General features: G+C 35.7%; 1 long non-coding RNA gene across 2 annotated transcripts; it reads right to left on the bottom strand.

The window, feature by feature from the left end:
• Window positions 1-254: 254 nt before the first annotated feature.
• On the bottom strand, window positions 255-21,247 carry LOC125658040 (uncharacterized). 2 transcript variants are annotated; one of them, XR_007363566.2, is made up of 4 exons: window positions 21,117-21,247; window positions 17,131-17,190; window positions 1,322-1,380; window positions 255-1,221 (listed from the first exon to the last, which is right to left on the bottom strand). It is a non-coding gene; the product is annotated as an uncharacterized LOC125658040 (long non-coding RNA). The 2 variants fall into 2 exon arrangements; XR_008798501.1 differs by lacking the exons at window positions 255-1,221; window positions 1,322-1,380 and adding an exon at window positions 15,668-15,761.
• Between the last annotated feature and the right edge of the window lie 78 nt (window positions 21,248-21,325).

Raw genomic sequence — 21,325 nt, 5'->3', positions numbered from 1 at the left:
CTTCTGTCTCGTTGGAAAAATATTGATTTCCACGTATTTAGTGTTTTTGTTAGTGAGTACCATAGCCAAACTATGGTTACACTTCCATCGATATTTCACAAACTTGCAAGTGAAAAGTATTATAAAAAATATTTAAACACAGTATGTATAATGGATATGATAAAAGAGACTTTTATTGATATTTCACAAACTTGCAAGTGAAAAGTATTATAAAAAATATTTAAACACAGTATGTATAATGGATATGATATAAGAGACTTTCATTGATATTTCACAAACTTGCAAGTGAAAAGTGTTATAAAAAATGTTTAAACACAGTGTGTATAATGGACATGATATGATTAGCAAACTATGATTAACGGTTCTGTTACATATAATTAAGGATAATATAGACACTATAGTGGTTGTACTATCGGGGTACAGAAGCATGATGTATAATAATCACCGGTTTCCAATGTAGTTACATCCCCGTAATACTAAGTGCACGGTGATTCCTTAATGTAGTTACATCCCCGTAATACTAAGTTCACGGTGACTTAATGTAGTTACATCCCCGTAATACTAAGTTCACGGTGATTCCTTAATGTAGTTACATCCCCGTAATACTAAGTTCACGGTGATTCCTTAATGTAGTTACATCCCCGTAATACTAAGTTCACGGTGATTCCTTAATGTAGTTACATCCCCGTAATACTAAGTTCACGGTGATTCCTTAATGTAGTTACATCCCCGTAATACTAAGTTCACGGTAATTCCTTTATGTAGTTACATCCCCGTAATACTAAGTTCACGGTGATTCCTTAATGTAGTTACATCCCCGTAATACTAAGTTCACGGTAATTCCTTTATGTAGTTACATCCCCGTAATACTAAGTTCACGGTGACTTAATGTAGTTACATCCCCGTAATACTAAGTTCACGGTGATTCCTTGTATTTATGTTTGTAAGCCCCTAACATGAGATCATGCAAGTGGTCATGTCATAAGTGTCGCCTCCTTCTGTCCGGCATTCCGTCATTGTTAGTTTTCCGGACTTTTTTGCTGTGTTAGTAGAAAATGAACTAATTCGTAGTGTGTCTCTTTATATTGGTGACTTACATATAAGTTCGAGTCCTGTGTTGATTGGCCGATTTTTCGCCAAGTTTATTGCCCTTGAAGTTTAAAATTTTCTAATTATTAACTTTTCTTGATCCTTTTTTTCCCTGGCATTCTTTTTGTGTACCTTATGATAAAAAGTTACGGATTACAGATAGTAATAATTTATAAGATTCAAGAAAACAAATTCACCAACATGATCAACATGCACACAATGTTATTTTTACCTCCTTGGACTTTCAGATAATTCAGACTTGACTCTCAGCTTGGGAACCCGCGTCAGGTTCTGTGAAGTCATAAGACATTGAAATAAAATACAAATAAACAACATTGGGTTCTTACTGATAATACATTGGTCCATGTAAATATCAGTTGACGATTGTTAATTACAGTTTGTCGACGAATTTGCAAATCACCTAAAGACAAACATGGTATGTCATCTGTTAGCTGTAGTTTACACTGTTTAGTTTTATAGATGAACACAGTTTCCAAATCGTTAGCTATAGTTCACACTGTCACAGTTTTATAGATGCCAAACCATTAGTTATAGTTAACACCGATGAAAACATATAGGATCTAAATTATCAACTGTAGTTTACTTTTTGTAATCCATAGGTTACGATTTGTAATCTATGACTTACGATTTGTATTCTATAGGTAACGTTTTGTAATCTATAGGGTACGTTTTGTAATCTAAAGGGTACATTTTGTAATTTATAGGTAACGTTTTGTAATCTATAGGTTACTTTTGTAATTTATCAGTTACGTTTTGTAATCTATGGGTTACGTTTTGTAATCTATGGGTTACGTTTTGTAATCTATAGGGTACGTTTTGTAATCTATAGGGTACGTTTTGTAATCTATAGGTTACGTTTTATAATCTGTGGGGTACGTTTTGTAATCTATAGGGTACGTTTTGTAATCTATGGGTTACGTTTTGTAATCTATGGGTTACGTTTTGTAATGTATAGGGTAAGTTTTGTAATTTATAGGGTACGTTTTGTAATCTATGGGTTACGTTTTGTAATGTATAGGGTAAGTTTTGTAATTTATAGGGTACGTTTTGTAATCTATAGGTTACGTTTTGTAATCTATGGCTTACGTTTTGTAATCTATAGGGTACGTTTTGTAATGTATAGAGTACGTTTTGTAATCTACAGGGTACGTTTTGTAATCTATAGGGTACGTTTTGTAATTTATGGGTTACGTTTTGTAATCTATATGGTACATTTTGTAATCTATAGGTTACGTTTTGTAATCTATAGGTTACAATTTGTAATCTATAGGTTATGTTTTGTAATCTATGGGTTACGTTTTGTAATCTATAGGGTATATTTTGTAATCGATAGGATACGTTTTTTAATCTATCAGTTACGTTTTGTAATCTATAAGGTACGTTTTGTAATCTATAGGTTACAATTTGTAATCTATAGGGTACGTTTTGTAATATATGGGGTAGGTTTTGTAATCTATAGGTTATGTTTTGTAATCTATAGATTATGTTTTGTAATCTATAGGGAACGTTTTGTAATCTATAGGGTACGTTTTGTAATCTGTAGGGTACATTTTGTAATCTATAGGGTACGTTTTGTAATCTATAGGTTACAATTTGTAATCTATAGGTTATGTTTTGTAATCTATACGGTACGTTTTGTAATCTATATGGTACGTTTTGTAATCTATAGGGTACGTTTTGTAATCTATAGGTTATGTTTTGTAATCTATAGGGTACGTTTTGTAATATATAGGTTATGTTTTGTAATCTATAGGGTATGTTTTGTAATCTATGGGTTATATTTTGTAATATATAGGTTACGTTTTGTAATCTATACTGTACGTTTTGTAATCTATAGGGTACGTTTTGTAATCTATGGGTTACGTTTTGTAATATATGGGTTACGTTTTGTAATCTATAGGATACGTTTTGTAATATTAGGGTACCATTTGTTATCTATAGGGTACGTTTTGTTATCTACAGGGTACGTTTTGTAATCTATTGATTACGTTTTGTAATCTATGGGTTACGTTTTGTAATCTATGGGTTACGTTTTGTAATCTATAGGATACGTTTTGTAATATTAGGGTACGATTTGTTATCTACAGGGTACGTTTTGTAATCTATTAATTACGTTTTGTAATCTATGGGTTTCGTTTTGTAATCTATTAATTACGTTTTGTAATCTATGGGTTTCGTTTTGTAATCTATTAATTACCTTTTGTAATATATAGGGTACGTTTTGTAATCTATAGGGTACATGTGGTACCTGGTATATCTGCTGTATCTAATCCAAAGCTGTTTACTTGTTATTGTGTGAATGATTGTTCACGATTGGCGTATCTATAGTTTACCACTGTGTGTCAATTTTCGACTGTTACATGTGGATATGGATTATGAATCAAAATTACTAACTGATCTGTAGTATACAGATAAGAACTAGGTCTATAAATGAAAATGTCAAAGGTCTATAAATGAAAATGTAAAGCATTGTTGGTTTTTTTATAAACATATTCTCCCAATTAGTGATATTACTAGTATATGTTTAACAAGTTCTTAACTATATTTAATGAGCTTACCAGCATTTCAACAATACCGATTCTTACCTGTGAATAACATAATGAATTTTATTTTCAATTTATTGTATTTTTTTTATAATAGTGAACATTGTTTTATACAAAAGCCGGTAGGTGCCAGGGTGTATAGAATCAATATGGATTTCACAGGTGGCCGCCATATGAATTAACGGGTGAGAAAGTTTCCAGTTTACTTTCGGAAGGTCGGTGGTCTCTTCCCAGGTACATTGTATCTGGGTTCTCTCTTCCACCAATAAAAACTGGGCGCCACTAGATAACTGAAAAATTGTTGAGTGTGGCAGAAAACATCAATCAATCAACTGACTGTGTGTATTGTATACTGTAGTATTTGTATTTCTCTATACCTTTTGTACATTGGTTTATGAGAATAAATCATCATCAACAATTAGTGATATGTATGTGTTATACAATTAAGAGCATTGTCGATTGTACTGTTAAAATTTTGTTGTTAAAATTATGTTTATGTTAAGGACAGAGTCCAACCCCCAGATTGATTAAGTGGTTTACTAATTGCGTATGTGCTGATTTGTATTGTATATATCTTATTTCTCTACACTGATGTAAATACTTATCATTTCCATTAGTGGAACTCTTCAAATTAAAGGCGCGTAAAGTCCTGCTACCGGGACAACATAATGTAAACTCATTACTTAGGCATACGTAATATGAATTATGGTATCGAATACATATTATATTACCGACTGCAAACCACAACACTGATAAAGATTCTAAAGTCAAATTTAGGAATTGATTATTCTTACAAGAAAACAGACGAACGTATTAAACTATGTAAGGAAGAGAAGCTACTAAATTTGCCAAATCTGACCGATATAAAGCGTCAATCGCAAGAACTGTGAAGGGAAAAACCTATAAGCACATCCAACACAAGAACTTTTCTTGTAATTAATGTGATGAATATATTTTTAAAGTTATTCTGTCAGACTATGAAGACATTCTATTTTATCATACAATTAGGACAGGTTCATATGGCATGGACTTTGTAATCGTACACGTACCCTCCCCCCCCCCCCCCCCCCCCCCCCCCCCCCCCCGTCAATTTCCATATTTTAGAACAAGTTATGTACATGTATATGCCAAACTGCATTTTTAAAAGCTGTTTATAACACTAATTAACACACCTAATGCATTTCCCAAACTGCATCTAATCTAATTTGAAAATTACAAAAAATATTGATGGACTTGGGTGTCCAAAGAACATCGTTGTTTGGGAATTTTTCAAATAGGTGTGGTGTGTGTTGGAGTTTAAAAAACATGAAACTTCTTTAATAAGATAGTGTTAGAATATTTGAAAAAATGCAGTTTGACTAATGGTAATTTTATTTAAAAATACACCATGCATTTTAACTTTTAAAGGGGGGGGGGTGCTCTGAACGTTTCGTTTATGTCCCAGTAATCTCGCACTTGCTCGCGAGATTTGTGCATTTTCTTACCAATGACGCACAAGAGTCATCAAAGCGCGATAACTCCAACGAGCTGGTAATGAGAAGTATTAGTTCATGAGAATATTGTCATCGTTGATTTACAAAGTTATAAGAATGTTCATGAAATCAAATGTCGACAGATATATGCGCGCACGAGAAAATATTAAAACGGGTACTTGATACACATCTGTACTAACGTACCAGGCAGGTAGAACCAAGGGTCTGTCCCCCTCCCCTTTTTATACGTCTGTCGAAGACGGGACGTATTATGGTATGGCGTCGTCCGTCCGTCTGTTGTGGGCAGGATACAGACCGAACCGTAAGCTCCAGGATTTTACAGCTTGGTACATTTGATCACCACAATGAGAGAATGCTGCCTATTGTTTTTCATGATCAGGGTCACAGTATCACTAAGTAGGAAAACCTTGTAGGCAGTATATAGACCGAACTGTTGAGGCTAGAACCGTCAAACTTGGTACACATATACTTTATGCCAAGTGGAGGATACCTATTGTTTCACAAAGGCCAAGGTCGTAGTAGCAGGATACAGACCGAACCGTTGGGGGCAAACAGCATCATACTTTGTAAACATACATCTTACGTCAAGGGAAAATACCACATAGAAAGTACATGATTTGTCTGTTTTTACGATGCAAAGAAAATATGTCACACCCAGATCATTGCTGATACTACTTGAAGCAAGTTCAACAAATCATGGTGTAAGAAAAACACCCTATATCAGTTTTTCATGGCCGTATTATGTACCGTTGGCGGTACCCTTGTTTTACAGCGTTCATTTTCCGTTATTCTTGCATGCAAATGAAGCTATTTTTTACATGTGAAATAAGATATATTGGCGGATTGTTCCCCATCCCACTACTGATTTAGTTGTAATAATGAAGGATAAGAATGTATTCTTGATTGAACTGAAGGACGAACGGACCCCCCCCCCCCCCTTGCCCCTAATTTAGAATAAGAAGTTTGGACAAAGGAGAAAGTTTCAGGTTTCTTTCTGCTTGTCAACAATTTTAGAATCTCTTCCTCCCAACACTTTGAAAGACGATACTACTTGTCTGCGTACCACTCTGAACTCTTACAAAAAAATCACTCAGTATCACCGAGTAATGGGCAGCCGCCACGTATAAATTGAGTGTCGGTCGCCTGTTTGAATTAGTATTTAATCTCTGCACTGGTACCTACCGGCTTCCGTAGTTTTATATAGTTAAATTACAGTTGAATTTTCGCAAATCGTGTACTTTAGTTTACGCTTGAGATGTGACATTTAGTCCATATTTCACTCTTTTTTGTGAAATTTCTGAGCCATATGAATAATTTCTGTATAATTCGTATTAAAGGGGCATGGGTACGATTTGAGCCGATAATTTTTAAATTTTATTTTTCCATTTTGTTTACAATGCTTAACTAAAGCATTTCCCGTGATTCTTTGCTATGTAAACAAGGCTCGTGCCATGTATTTGTTTACATATAGATTGCTTAATGGAAAATAACATGTTAAAAACAGAATGAGATATGCCACACAATAGAATCTATTTAATTGTATTCAGAATTAACTTGTAAATTGAAAGGGAAAAAATCTGCTTTAAACGAAACTTTTACTTGTACAGTCAACTCTCGATAAACCGCCGCCTTTTGTTCTTATGAAATTATGGCATTATAACGAATTTGGCGATGAATTGAATTACTGCCATCTTGAAGAAATATAGTTACCGTTCTTGTATATGTAAGAGTTATCTTTCCTCTATTTACAATACTTATGTAAGTGAGCGATCGGGTAACATTTGGTAAACAATACTGTCTCGTCTATGTTATAAATATCTTTCAAATCATAATTTTTCATTACTTCTATTGCCTCTTTCCGGCCATCAGTTATCAAACTCACATCAATTCCGGCACTTTCACCGCTTATAATTCTGGAAGAAATTCCATGACGTTGTTTGAAACGAGTTAGCCACCCTTCAGAATATTTGAAATTGGATATTCCTAGCTCTGCACCATACTGTTTTCCCTTTTCAATTATCATATCCCCGGTAACAGGAATGTTGTTTGTTTTTTTTTTGTCCTGACTTGCGTAAACCACATAAACAACGCCTTTTCTAAGTCAGTATTGAGTGCACTGCAGTGCCGTTTCCTGGCAGGCGAGCCTTTAGAGATTGGATCAGGGACTCAGGGTTGACAAGAATTGCATCCTTTGCTGCTAAGATGTCGCCTCTTTCGTGGCGAAGCCATAGCTAAATTGAAATGTGTTTCTATGATGTATAAACAACTTTATTACAGTTCATCTCGAGTTATTTATTCAATACAGCAATTACTGGGATCCTTCTGTCCAGGTGTACGCCGGAGATCGATAATGACCAATTTACTGCTTCACTGACCATGTACACCCATGGCGGTTTATCGAGATAATTAACACGTTGAAATGGAATTTTGTAATGAAAACACTGTGGCAAATGGCGATAGCGAATTTGGCGTTTTAACGAGAGTTTTAAGTAACAGGGAAAATGTTCCTAGAAAAATGCGGCATTATAACGAAAATGGCGATGAATTGAGTGGCGATAATTCGAGAGTTACCTGTATACAAAAACACGGCACGCGAGCCTTGTTTACATAACAAAGAATTGTGAGCGCTGTATCTCCTATGTACATTGACAACTGACATTCACAATTTTTGCTGACCATTTAAGCATTCTAAAAATTAGAAATGTAGAAATATAATTTGATACTGTTCAGCTCAAATCGCGTCCATGCCCCTTTTAAAGGACTCAACATCGAAGATCGAAAGCTCCTGATGAATGTTTACAAGCTTCTTTAATAGTAATGATAATAACTGATTTAGCAACATCTGGATCGTATCTTTTACGTAAAGTTGAAAAATTGACAAACTCACACTGGGGAAAAAATCACAGCTGTTTGTGTTTTTTAACCTCCATGACCGAATCGAACATGACGCCAACAAATATATTGAAGTACAAATCAATATTTCTACGAAAGAGAATAAAATGATACACTAAAAGCTTGTTTATCGAACTGTTTTGATTAAGCATAGGATACTGCCCGTAGTTCTTAGTTTTATTAGCCGTAAAAAAAAAAGTGGATTTACATGTGGAATAACATTGCTTATTTTGAGACGTTAACAGAGGGATTTGTGAGTGTAAGGAACGATAACTCTGGGTAGAGATTGTCCCATACATGTATACCTCTGTCAACGTCTCAAAATAAGCAATGTTATTCCACATGTAAATCCCCCTTTTTACGGCTAATAAAACTAAGAACTACTTTATAAAATATCGGGAAAGTGTAGGACAAGCAACCATTTGTAGTCCCCCCCCCCCCCCCCCCCCATTGCTATGCATTTTTCATGTACACTGTACCTATGTATAGTGTATATATAGGCCTGGTGCAATAGAACAGCCCATTATCCGCGTTTTAACCCAAAGCAATGCTTCTTGTGTCACAAAAAGACTTCACATCTGCTCAGTATTTATTTATTTACATATATTTTTTGTAACTGAAGTCGAAACCATACTTTATTTGAGCACACTCGACTCCATCGAGAAAAACGTTCGAAAGAGTCTGGACTTTTTTTCCCTTCTTCACAAAACAACTTAAAAAGACTAAAAATGTTACAGAGTTCTAAACATTCGTCATCTTAATTAATTTTGTGAGATTAAACTTACACAAATTGCATAACTAAATTCTTTTCATTCATATTATAATTTATTCAAAGTAAAGAATAAAATAAATTTGCAAAAGAAGATTTTGGTCTTGATCGTAAGTACTTTTGTAAAACGTGACCCTGATGTCTTGTTTGAGTAATAGTGACTCTGATTTCATACTGACAATCATCTTCGCTAGCCAAGTGTTCCAATCCGCCAATACCCCGATTTTCCTAATTACCGCGCAGCACCCATTATATCAGATAATTGAATCTTTCTCATTTGCTTGACATCGTTTAGTAAGCAATGAAAATTCATATGTACTGAACACTAAAAACAGTTTAATGGATGCGCCATGTGTTTACATAAAACTTACATTTCAAATTGACTAGCTTTCTAATATTAACCATAAGGAAGCTATTAAGGCACTGTCAATGAAAATGATAAATTCATTGATTGTGAAAAAGTTTCCTATTGTAAGTGTGAGTACTAGACCATATATTATTACCCCTACACTCCTTAGTGACAAATACATTGCAACAATGTAGGAAACTTGAAAACTGTTCGTCAGTATTGAAATATTGTTTTACTGGTTTTCAAGGGCAGACATTGAGAACACAATCCTCAAGTTTTTATCCCCATCATGATTGTTTATGTATATACATGTATATTCTCTTAAACATAGTTGTACGTTAGAAGCATTTTCGTTGGTGCAATGACTTCGGCCCGCGTGTATTAAAATTCAGCTTTACTGAATTCCGGATAAATCTGCCAAGAGTGTAATCCTTGGCTAGCAAAGATGATGATATATGCCAGTTAATTCATATACACGAAATAAGTCGATAAAAGAAATATATCTACATTCACACACTAAATTACAGTTGTCTTCAGGAAAAACAGGCTATACGCACCAGAATAGTGTAGTAAGTGAAAAGTTCTAAGTGCTGTCTCAATTACAAACTAGTAAAAGACATGGCAAATGGGGTGCCAAGAGAATTTGGCATACGTGAATTCAGAGGCGGATCTAAAAGTAATCTAAAGATGATTCTGGCTCTCAGAAGGCGGGGAAGTTTTTTTTTAAAACGATCGTTACAAGCAGATGATTAAAATACATGATAATTAGTCAAATATCTCCGTTGGACCGTCTTTCCAGTGATAACGAGGACGTCATTGAACGGATGGATTGACGTTGATGATATCGCCTCCCCTTTATAAATCCTTTGCTATCAGCAGCCCTGTATGTCTCATACTAGGGGTATTTCAATGAATATCAAAATTCGAATTAATATTGAAATATGAATATAAACCCGTTGGAATTTATCAAAATGATATCGATATGACTGTCAGTTGCCCCTCATTACCAGATAGTGTTTCATATAAAACTATTGCATTATGGTTGCAAATGATTTTGATTTTCTTTACGCGTTTTCTTTTCATCTTCATCAACATATATTCCCAGTATTCGTATCATCACATTCATTACATTGACAGAAACATCAAGTCTGATCACAAAGTTATATCCCCACGTGCATTCATTTCATTTTTATCCCCAACGATTACAAAGCATGCACAACATTTCAAACTCCTTTAGAAAACAGATTGGGTCGAACAATAATGCTTCCAAGACTAACAGTATGAAAGTCAATGTTTGGAAGGATGGGTCCGTTGTGGAATTCTGTCACGACAGTCCATTGCTTAAGCCAAAGATATAAACCACTAGTCAGAGCTTGTAGAAAAGCGACAATAGCACATGATCACCATTAGTTACACTGCAATAGACGATGTACCTAACCAGCAGAATAAGTATAAATACGGCAACAGTAACAAGATCAGTAGGGACGATAACTCTGGGGCGGATGTCAGTAACATTATCAGTAGGGACGATAACTCTGATCGAAGTAGATGTCAGTAACATTATCAGTAGGGACGATAACTCTGAGGCAGATGTCATTAACATTATCAGTAGGAACGATAACTCTGAGGCGGATATCATTAACATTATCAGTAGGGACAATAACTCTGAGGCGGATGTCAGTAACATTATCAGTAGGGACGATAACTCTGAGGCGCATGTCATTAACATTATCAGTAGGGACGATAACTCTGGAGGGATGTCAGTAACATTATCAGTAGGGACGATAACTCTGATCGAAGTAGATGTCAGTAACATTATCAGTAGGGACGATAACTCTGAGGTGGATATCATTAACATTATCAGTAGGGACGACAACTCTGGACGATGTCAGTAACATTATCAGTAGGGACAATAACTCTGAGGCGGATGTCAGTAACATTATCAGTAGGGACGATAACTCTGAGGCGCATGTCATTAACATTATCAGTAGGGACGATAACTCTGAGGCAGATGTCAGTAACATTATCAGTAGGGACGATAACTCTGAGGCAGATGTCAGTAACATTATCAGTAGGGACGATAACTCTGAGGCGGATGTCATTAACGTTATCAGTAGGGACGATAACTCTGAGGCGGATGTCATTAACATTATCAGTAGGGACGATAACTCTAGACGGATGTCATTAACATTATCAGTAGGGACGATAACTTGGGGCGGATGTCAGTAAGACGATCAGTAGTTAGTTATATTTCCTCTGAGATAAATCCCTATACACGTTCCGTTAGGTAACTAGATGCTTCCATACTGACAATATGATTACTTCCTCTGAAATAAAACCCCTTAAACGAATTCCACTATGTAGTGAAATGTTTCCATATTCACAATATATCTATTTTATCCCGGATAAATCCTCATACCGGTACTGATAGGTGATGAGAGGTTTAGATATTCTCAATGCTTCCTCTGAATGAAATCCTTATACCGGTACTGATAGGTGATGAGAGGTTTAGATAATCTCAATGCTTCCTCTGAATGAAATCCTTATACAGGTACTGATAGGTGATGAGAGGTTTAGATAATCTCAATGCTTCCTCTGAATGAAATCCTTATACCGGTACTGACAGGTGATGAGAGGTTTAGATATTCATAATACTTCCTCTGAATGAAATCCTGATACCGGTACTGACAGGTGATGAGAGGTTTAGATATTCTCAATGCTTCCTCTGAATGAAATCCTTATACCGGTACTGATAGGTGATGAGAGGTTTATATATTCATAATACTTCCTCTGAATGAAATCCTGATACCGGTACTGACAGGTGATGAGAGGTTTAGATATTCATAATACTTCCTCTGAATGAAATCCTGATACCGGTACTGACAGGTGATGAGAGGTTTAGATATTCATAATACTTCCTCTGAATGAAATCCTGATACCGGTACTGACAGGTGATGAGAGGTTTAGATATTCTCAATGCTTCCTCTGAATAAAATCCTTATACCGGTACTGATAGGTGATGAGAGGTTTAGATAATCCCAATGCTTCCTCTGAATAAAATCCTTATACCGGTACTGATAGGTGATGAGAGTTTTAGATATTCTCAATACTTCCTCTGAATGAAATCCTAGACAGATATTGATAGGTGATGAGAGGTTAAGATATTCTGTTTATCCACTTATCTGCAGATAGAGTTGTCTTTCTTCGTATTCACTGTGATCATGTAATCCGTCGAGACAATCACCGGAGAGACCGAGTTTCTATTGCTTGTCGGGGTACAGGACGAAGGTTCTCAAACGATAGCTAGCTAGTAAAGATCAGTCTGATTGATGAATGTTTTTTACAAAAAGATTCTAATTGAGCTAGGAGTAGCTTTTGCTTGTCAACGATATTTTGTAAATCCCTTCTACGTTCAGCCGTACTATGCGTATTGGATGGAAACACAGGCACTCGACGATTTAAATATCTGTAATAAAAAAATCTTCCTATAAACAAAATATTCAATAAAATATAGGAAGACATTTTTTTTTATTACAGATATTTAAAAACGCCGAGTGCCTGTGGATGAAGACTGTGTCTCGGACCCTAATGTACGAGGGTCAGTCCGAAATAGCTCATCGGAGTTTTCTTAATCATTGCATGATCCAGTTAACCGAATGAAATTTGGCGTATCTATAGCTTAGATTCTTTTGTGTGATTATTACAAAATATTTCTACTAAAAAATTACGTCATGGAATATGAAAAAGATATACTGTTGCCATTTTTTGACGTCAGTGGTACAAAGAAGGTTTTAAGATTCGCATGTATGATAAAATAGGCAGAATCTATTTATACCTATCAATAAAATATTGTTACAATTTTTCAACTTGATTAAGAATCTAAATAAGTAAATTTAAAATGATCACGAACCTGAAAATTATGATTGAAAATGTCTAAATTCTTCAAAATCAGCAAGATAATTTTGATACAAAGCATCAAATTGGCCGCTACGATTTTGAATATGCGTGATTAGTTTCAAAGAAACACACGGAAATTGTAATGTAATACATTTTACAGTCTACTCCGGATGTAATGAAATTCAGGGGACCGACATGAATTGTTCATTATATCCACAGTTCAATATAAATAATGCTCAACTACACAAATATTGCTACTGGGGATTTATTTTAACTTCGATATAACAGATAGTTCAATATAACCGACTTCAATATAAGTGGAATGGACTGTATTTGGATCAGGAAACAATTTGATTTGAATACTCACTTTGAAGCATTAATACATGTGTATCGCAAACAATTCTTCTGTGCAGATTCTCTCTCTCTCTCTCTCTCTCTCTCTCTCTCTCTCTCTCTCTCTCTCTCTCTCTCTCTCGTGCTTTTTTTTTTATCTTATCAATGCCAGTCAGATATGCCACGGTCCCTTTTAATTAAGGATCTGGAAGAGAGAGTGGACTCGGGTTATGTAAAAGAGTTGCTTCTTTATCTTACACACTGCCATTCCGGGGAGTACTTGTTGTAAAAACTTCGTATAGAATAGTAAATTCATAATATTTATTCGATGATAAATTTTTAAAAAAAGTATTGATTATGTTACAGTTATTAAGACTTATACTGTATAAGGAAAATAACTCGAAGTGAAAACATTCGTTATATTCGCGGTCTAGACATATCCGCGAATTTAAGAAACCGTGAACAAGTTTGATCAAAAATAGGTATCATTATTTTTAGTTGACTTAGGCTACCCGTAAATATCGGGATTTTACGTAGTCAGTACACAGTCACCTACACTACAAATGTAGCTTTCTATAATTACGTTCTGTATTTCAATCAAATTTTATTGTCATGTATTTTTTTTTTTTCATGTTTGTTTAACAAATGCTTTTATTTTCATTTTCAATAACATTCGAACTTTACTGTGAAAACATAGACGTCTCTCAATATAATGGACATAAACGTAAAGTAGTAGCGCACTAAATCCACGAATTGATGAACCCGCGAATGTGTCTAAAAAGAAAAACCGCGAAATTTACAACCCGTAAAATTAATCTCCTATACAGCATGTATATATATTCTAAAATCTTTTATTCAGAACTTTTATGTTATCGATAAGGAATTAATTTACAGAAATATTCTCATTTCCCCTATGTGCACTTCCTAATACAACCACAGACAGATTGACCGCTCCCGAATATGAATATAACAAATATACTCAAGAATGAGCAAATAAGAGAGTCTATTATATATATTATATCAAGCATTCTAATATTGGGGCGGGGGAGGGGGGGGGGGGGGCATGCCTCCCGCCACACAGTGTAAGATGTCGTGTTGTGTCCATATGTAACCTTGCAGATTCTGCACGATAACTATGTTGTCCGGATAGGGCCATTTGCAAAAGCGTGACTGCGCGTTAGTCACAATACGCCATCACGCCGACAAGCAACGCACCTTCGCGCTCTCACGCCAACAAGCAACGCGCCTTCGCGCTCTCAAGACAACAAGCAACACACCTTCGCGCCGTCACGCCAACAAGCAATACGCCTTCGCGCCGTGTTGCTTGTTGGCGTGACAGTGCGATGGCGCGTTGCTTGTCTGCGCGAAGGCGCGTTGTTTGTTGGCGTGATGTGACTAACGCGCAGTTACGCTTTTGCAAATGGTCCTATCCGGACACCATAGATAACTGTCAACACTTGCTTCAACATAGTCACAATTGCCAATATTGCAAGAGTATCTGTAGAATAAATATATTTATCACAGTCTTGCATATTCCATTTCTGAAATTTAACATGATGGAATGCCCAAATTATTGTGCTATTATGATCTCTTGTGACGACGTCCGGCACACATTGTCGTCGTGACGATAGGTACACACCCTGTCATCCAGCACACATTGTCCCCGCGACGACAAAATGTGTCGAGACAAGGCATAGTTTTTTGTATCGCCAGTGACAATATGTACCTACCTATTGTCGTCCATTGGAATATATTGTCGCAGGCCACGATAGATAGGAAAGGTGAGAACAAGATAACTATAGGTATCTTTGTAGGGGTACCTGTAAAATGCGAAACGAAATCTGCCGAAACGAAACCTACCGAAACGAAACAGATTGTACAACCGAACTGTGTAATCATGACAATAAAAAAAATGGTATCTCAGGTCCCTGTGAAAGCACATATAAATGAAATACGGTTCCCTGTTCACATCAACAGGGAAGGGTCTTTCAGGTTCACTGATACATTACTAAGCGGTCCATCGGTTAGCATCAAAAATTGTTCTAAAAAGCTGGTCGTCTAAGAAAGTTGAAAGCAGGAAGACGTTTATAAACCTCCTATTTTCTCTCTAACTGCTGAGGTGTGAGTACGTACTTTCAATTATGGAAAAACTATATAGTACCATATACATATTATACGAATACAATTCGGTAAGATATCTATCATTTAAAAATTATTATGTTCTTATTCACCAGTTCAACCGAACATAAATCATTTATAAAATAAAACACAAACACCTGTGTGTAGGATGAGCTCGCATGCACTAGTGCAACAGACTTTTTTAATAAATACATATGTACAAAATCAATCTTTCATTTGACTTCAAAAAACCCATTCTACAAAAGAAAAAATAGAACAAGTAGATCAACAATTCTTAAAGTTAAAACGATATGCATCAATACTGGGAGGGAGGGGGGTGTAGTCTGTTGCAAAGTAGCAGCGAACTTCGAATGATTTGCAAACGCCCGATATTCTACCTTATACGTGGCTACCTCATGCGTAGCACGGACTCGCCCTATTCACCCGTTAACACTTTTCAAAAATAGCCAATCGATCTACCGATACCCAAAACACCCACCCGAATTCAAAACAAACACACGTGTTTCACTGTCACTTTTATAAATATATTTATTGATATGCAGCAAGTCTAAAGATAACTCTGTATACCTGGGGTGTTGCTAAAACGGGGAATTGAAAATGGAACGGAAAATGAAAAATATTTTATGTAATAATACCGGTATTAGGAGGTCCGTACTTTGTAAAATCAAAAAGCTCATGAACAAGGGAAGCATAAATTACAAAGAGAACGGGGAGACATACTCAGAATCCACTGTTTGATATACTACATACAAATGGGGGGGAGGGGGGGGGGGGGGGGCAGCCGGCGTGGTAACCTTTTTGTCAATGTCGATAAATGATTACATATTTGACTGATTCAAACGCATCTGTTTATTTCATAAAAATAGAACTCAAAAAGAAAATCTGATATGGTAATATAAATTTCAACCATTATCTAGTGTCAGAAAGATGTTTTTAAGTGCTTTAAAAAGTGTATGCATCTTTTATTTTTACTTTCTAAGTACACGTACCATGTATGTGTCATAGAACTCTCTCTCTCTCTCTCTTAGAGGAAATTATGAAAAACAAGAGTTCAAACCTCAAATACCCCACAACCATGTGATTAAAAAGTTATATTTGTGGCCCCAGATACACAAAGAGACAACGACTCTCTCTCTCTCTCTCTCTCTCTCTCTCTCTCTCTCTCTCTCTCTCTCTCACACACAGTACTCAATACATATATCTTAAGCAAACAGTAAGAAATATATATATAATACCTTTAATCCAATGAAAAGGAAAATAATACATACGTTTGTGTACATGTATATATTTCAGATTTGGGGGGAAATCCAAACTTATTTCAAAATGTCTCATTGAGATATGTTTGTCAATACCTGATGCTACATGTGCAGTTAATAATTGTAAGGGTTTTTCCTCACTGAACATACTGTCGCCAACGACTATATGTACCGTCTTAAATTGGGGGGGGGGGGGGCACTATATATATATATATATATATATATATATATATATATATATAAAGTCGCTGGCGACAATATGTGTCGAACGTCATTGTGTAGGAATCGACACAGCTTTTCCGCGAAATAAAAACTGCTTTTCCGTGACGAAACATGCTGCTTTTCTCACCTTTCCATGATTCTTCCGTTAATCAGGAAATACTTGTTGCCTCTGTTTACCACGAGAAAGCTGAAATAGGATTCAAAGCAGGATAAATCTGCCATTAAAAGACCAAACATTAGAGAAAAAACTTCGTTTAAGCTCTAGATAAAAGCATGCAGACTGTCTAGAATGAGCCACAAAATCATAAAATATTCAGAGGTCGGTGCGAGCTGCAAACTTAAATCCAATGAATTTGATATACTGACAACAGGTAAGTTCACTGACGGAACATTTCTCAAACTGCTGAGGCGAAATGTCGAGGAGTTCTCGTTCTGGTTTTCTAAGGATATGTTCTACTTCAAGACAACACGATTCCACGTAGGTTGTGATGAGAAGGGGTGAAGATAACGAACAGTGATCAATCTCATAACTTCCATAAAGAATGCAAAATTAAGAATAGGGCAAACACAGACCCTTAAACACGCCAGAGGTGGGATCAGGGGCCGAGACACGCCAGAGGTGGGATCAGGAGCCAAGGCACGCCAGAGGTGGGATCAGGGGCCGAGACATGCCAGAGATGGGATCAGGGGCCGAGGAGGAGTAAGCTGTCTAGTTGTAATATTGTAATTTTTATATTTACACCCACCCAGTAAATTAAAAAATTACAATATGACAAATCATCCCGTCGACCATTCACACCTGTCGTGATCCTTATATTCTAATCAAGTACAGGGAGTAATCCATAGTCAAAATTGGTATGTAAAGAACGACCTAACAAAGAACGACCTAACAAACTGTATGAACTACGTCAGACAACATTTGACCCAAAGACAGGTTGTATTTATAAAAGTAAATGAATATAAATATAAGAAATGAACATCACTTTTGGAAGAAACAGCTGTCTATGATTGATGTCAAAAAATCTAGTCTTTAGTTTATCGTGAGGAATGGTTGTGTTAAGTGTTGAAAACTCGTACGTTTTAATGTTGATTTGAGAAAAATTATGTGATTTCAAATGTTATTTGATATGCACACCACTTCTGGCATATGTTGTGACACATTTACGTTGAAGTTTCTCCTTCACAGCAGTTAATATTCTCGTGAGGAGCAAAGATAGGGGCTTTGAATCTTCAAAAGAACATGTCAAAAAATGTTAGGATGTCTATTGAAGCGTGGGGACCATTAATATGTAATAGTAATACCCTTCCCTCTATCCTTCATTAGTCATTTATTCACTGTTTTTAACTCAATCTGAGTAAGTATACATTATCGAATAGAATTTTTCATTGACCTGACTCTCACTGTTAAATAGAATTTACTTGTTGATATTTACGAGTATCATTACAGGTAGGCGCATCAAGGATGTATGCTACACTAGAGAAATTTGATATGGATGAAAAGTGCAAGATATTCGCGATCTACAGATCTGCAGTCGAAGTGATAACCTACTGAGCTACTCAGCTAGGCGATGATATTTTAAATGAATATACAAACATTGCTGATAATTATATTTTCCTCCATCTTTTAAAAGGAAGTCAGCCATCATGACGATGTAGAGTACCTCCTTAAGAAATATATGCATTTCCAATGTTTCTTTACAAATTGAAATGATTGCTTTGAATGCGTTACACTGTAGTGTGTCTACTTTAACGGTTGGAAATCTCGACAGAATTGAAAGTGAAAATATATATATACAATGTACAAAATAAATTTCTTTGTTGAAAATATATGAGGATATGAACTGCAGCGCTTCATGCCGTCATACTTTATGAAGCACTAACGCATTCATAAGGAAGTGGCTTCCATTACAATTGTACAGATGTCAAAGGCCAAAAATTGTAAATCAAAATATTGGTAGATACTTGTAACCTTATGTAATTTGATTTGCGGAAAGGCAGTAGCAAGTAGCAAATACTCGCTGAAAAGCAGACTAGGGTTGGGTTTTTTCTAAGTCATCTAAAAGTAGGACGGCCCATAACTATTTGAATTATTGTGATATCATGGTCTCTTCACAAATTCCCTCACTTCCGCTAACAGCATAAAAAAGAACATCACTTTCCGTTGTGTAACAACAGGTAGCACCGTGTTGCCAAGGAAATGAATACTTATCATAATATCACGTACATATCATATTTAAAGATCATACACAAAAACTGCTATTATCTAAATATCTGTGCAAAAATAATTAACAAATTCCTGTTAACTTCGGATCTCATTTGTGCATTTTCCAGGCCACCTACCTACTAAATATACACCCAAATAACTTTAAACATTTGGAATATTTATTCTTACTAGGTTTCAATCAAATGTGCATGTTATGTACAGTTTATTTTAAATATCATTTCGTAGACCGTTGGATAGAACAGGAAAGATTAACAAGATTAACACATTAATCTATTATCTATACATCGCATGGTGGCCGTCTGTAAAGTATACCCCCTCCCCCATAACGCACGACAGTGCACTTAGCAATCATTGACAGAATCATTATAAATAGGGAAAAATAGATTTGTGGCAGTTTCATACAAAATTTGAATTACCTTCCAACCTTGACTATGATATAACAGCAATACCAAGAGGATTGTTTGTGCGTTTCGTTTGTTTATTTATTTATTTATATACACCATGTCGACCACAACAATATAGTGCTGTTTGTAGAAAATATCTCTGTCGCAATCATACACATCAACTTATGCTCGTGACGTGCACATGCCAAACATTTCGCCAGGCCTATTCAATGAATTCTCACAAGAAAGCGTTCACATTTGTTAATTAAACACGTCCTTTGTATTTTGAAGCTCTCGTGTGTATTTATTTTTTAATGATTGGTTGGTTTTTGTTGTACATTCCACATTACTATTGAGATGTCTCCAGGTGATTAAAGTGTGTGAATGCAACTGTTTACAATTAAAAATTCTCGACATTCACGATCCCGTTTGAACCTCTATTGAACTATTTTATTTTCAAACTGGGAGAAATGTGGGTCTTCATCCGTGAACAGTTTCCTTCACAAGTGATGCGATAATGCTCTTTGCTGTCAATTTATCGTGAAGGACAGAGATAACACAGCGGTTGGAGATTCTTAATTATTAGGGGGTCTCTGGGATGAATTTTGGGATCACTACGCAACACTTTCAATAAGAGCGTTGGCAAAAGGATTAGCTGCATATTTTGTACGAAGTGATTGCATTTTGGCTGAAACCCGATCGTAAACGCATTTCAAGTTACTGTATGGATTTTAAATGTTGTTCAAACAGCGAGGTGGAATAATTTTGTAAGTACATAGATTTTGTAATTGCTTTTACTTGTTACATTTTCTCTTGTCTAGATCTAGAAAAATGCAAATTACAGAAAAGTTTGAATACCATTTGCATGTAAACAGCCTATTAATAAAAATCGCATCCTCTTATGATCTACAGTTTCTTTATATCAATTTGTTTCCGGCTCAGAGAAGCAGAAAATCTCAACGCGTGCACATGTAGCTAGATACGATTTACTCCCCCCAAAAAATTAAATTTTACATGCATAGTTTAGATTCTTGTGCTGAGTATTAACAAAGATTAAAATCCAATCGTGCTGTGAGAATATCATGTATATGAATATTGCATGAGCTTTTATTGAAATAGACATGGGTCATTTAGGAATTAAAATATATCGATACTGACATCAACATCTAAGCATTAATAAAGGCATTCATTTAATTCGTTATATAATATTATTATCCCCCCAAACGTTAATAATTGACATTTCCGTCGTTATCGACTTTGCTTATTAACTGGAAATTATAGGCAATAGTGGATACATTTACTTATCTGAAAAGTTCATTCTGGCAGTAAATATTTTATATGGGGTTGAATTCTAACGCCTGGATGTTATCTGTTATGAATCCAATTCGTCAGATTTCCGATACATCATTGATGACAAATGATCTCTAAATTGATACCCCTCATTTTATATTATGCCCATAGATCGGCCAAACACGCGCACACAATAAAATAACTGCTTTTATTTACCAGGAAGACGTCTCTTCAGCAGTTCAGGTGCGCTATGGTTCACCGAAAAATAACTCAATTTCCTGTCGGTTCAAATCAGAGGCGCTGTGGATATCAGAGGAACAAAGAATGGTAAAAGACTCACTGTCAAGCGGCAGGCCTTTGTCCATGTAAGTTTAGATTTACAAAGGGTAGGAATTGTGAAAACCGACGAGGTGAGCGCGAGTCAG

This window comes from Ostrea edulis, chromosome 9, assembly GCF_947568905.1.
Source record: "Ostrea edulis chromosome 9, xbOstEdul1.1, whole genome shotgun sequence".
Lineage (NCBI taxonomy): Eukaryota > Metazoa > Mollusca > Bivalvia > Ostreida > Ostreidae > Ostrea > Ostrea edulis.
The sequence above is the reverse complement of the archived record's forward strand: the minus strand, read 5'-3'. Positions and strand labels throughout refer to the sequence as shown.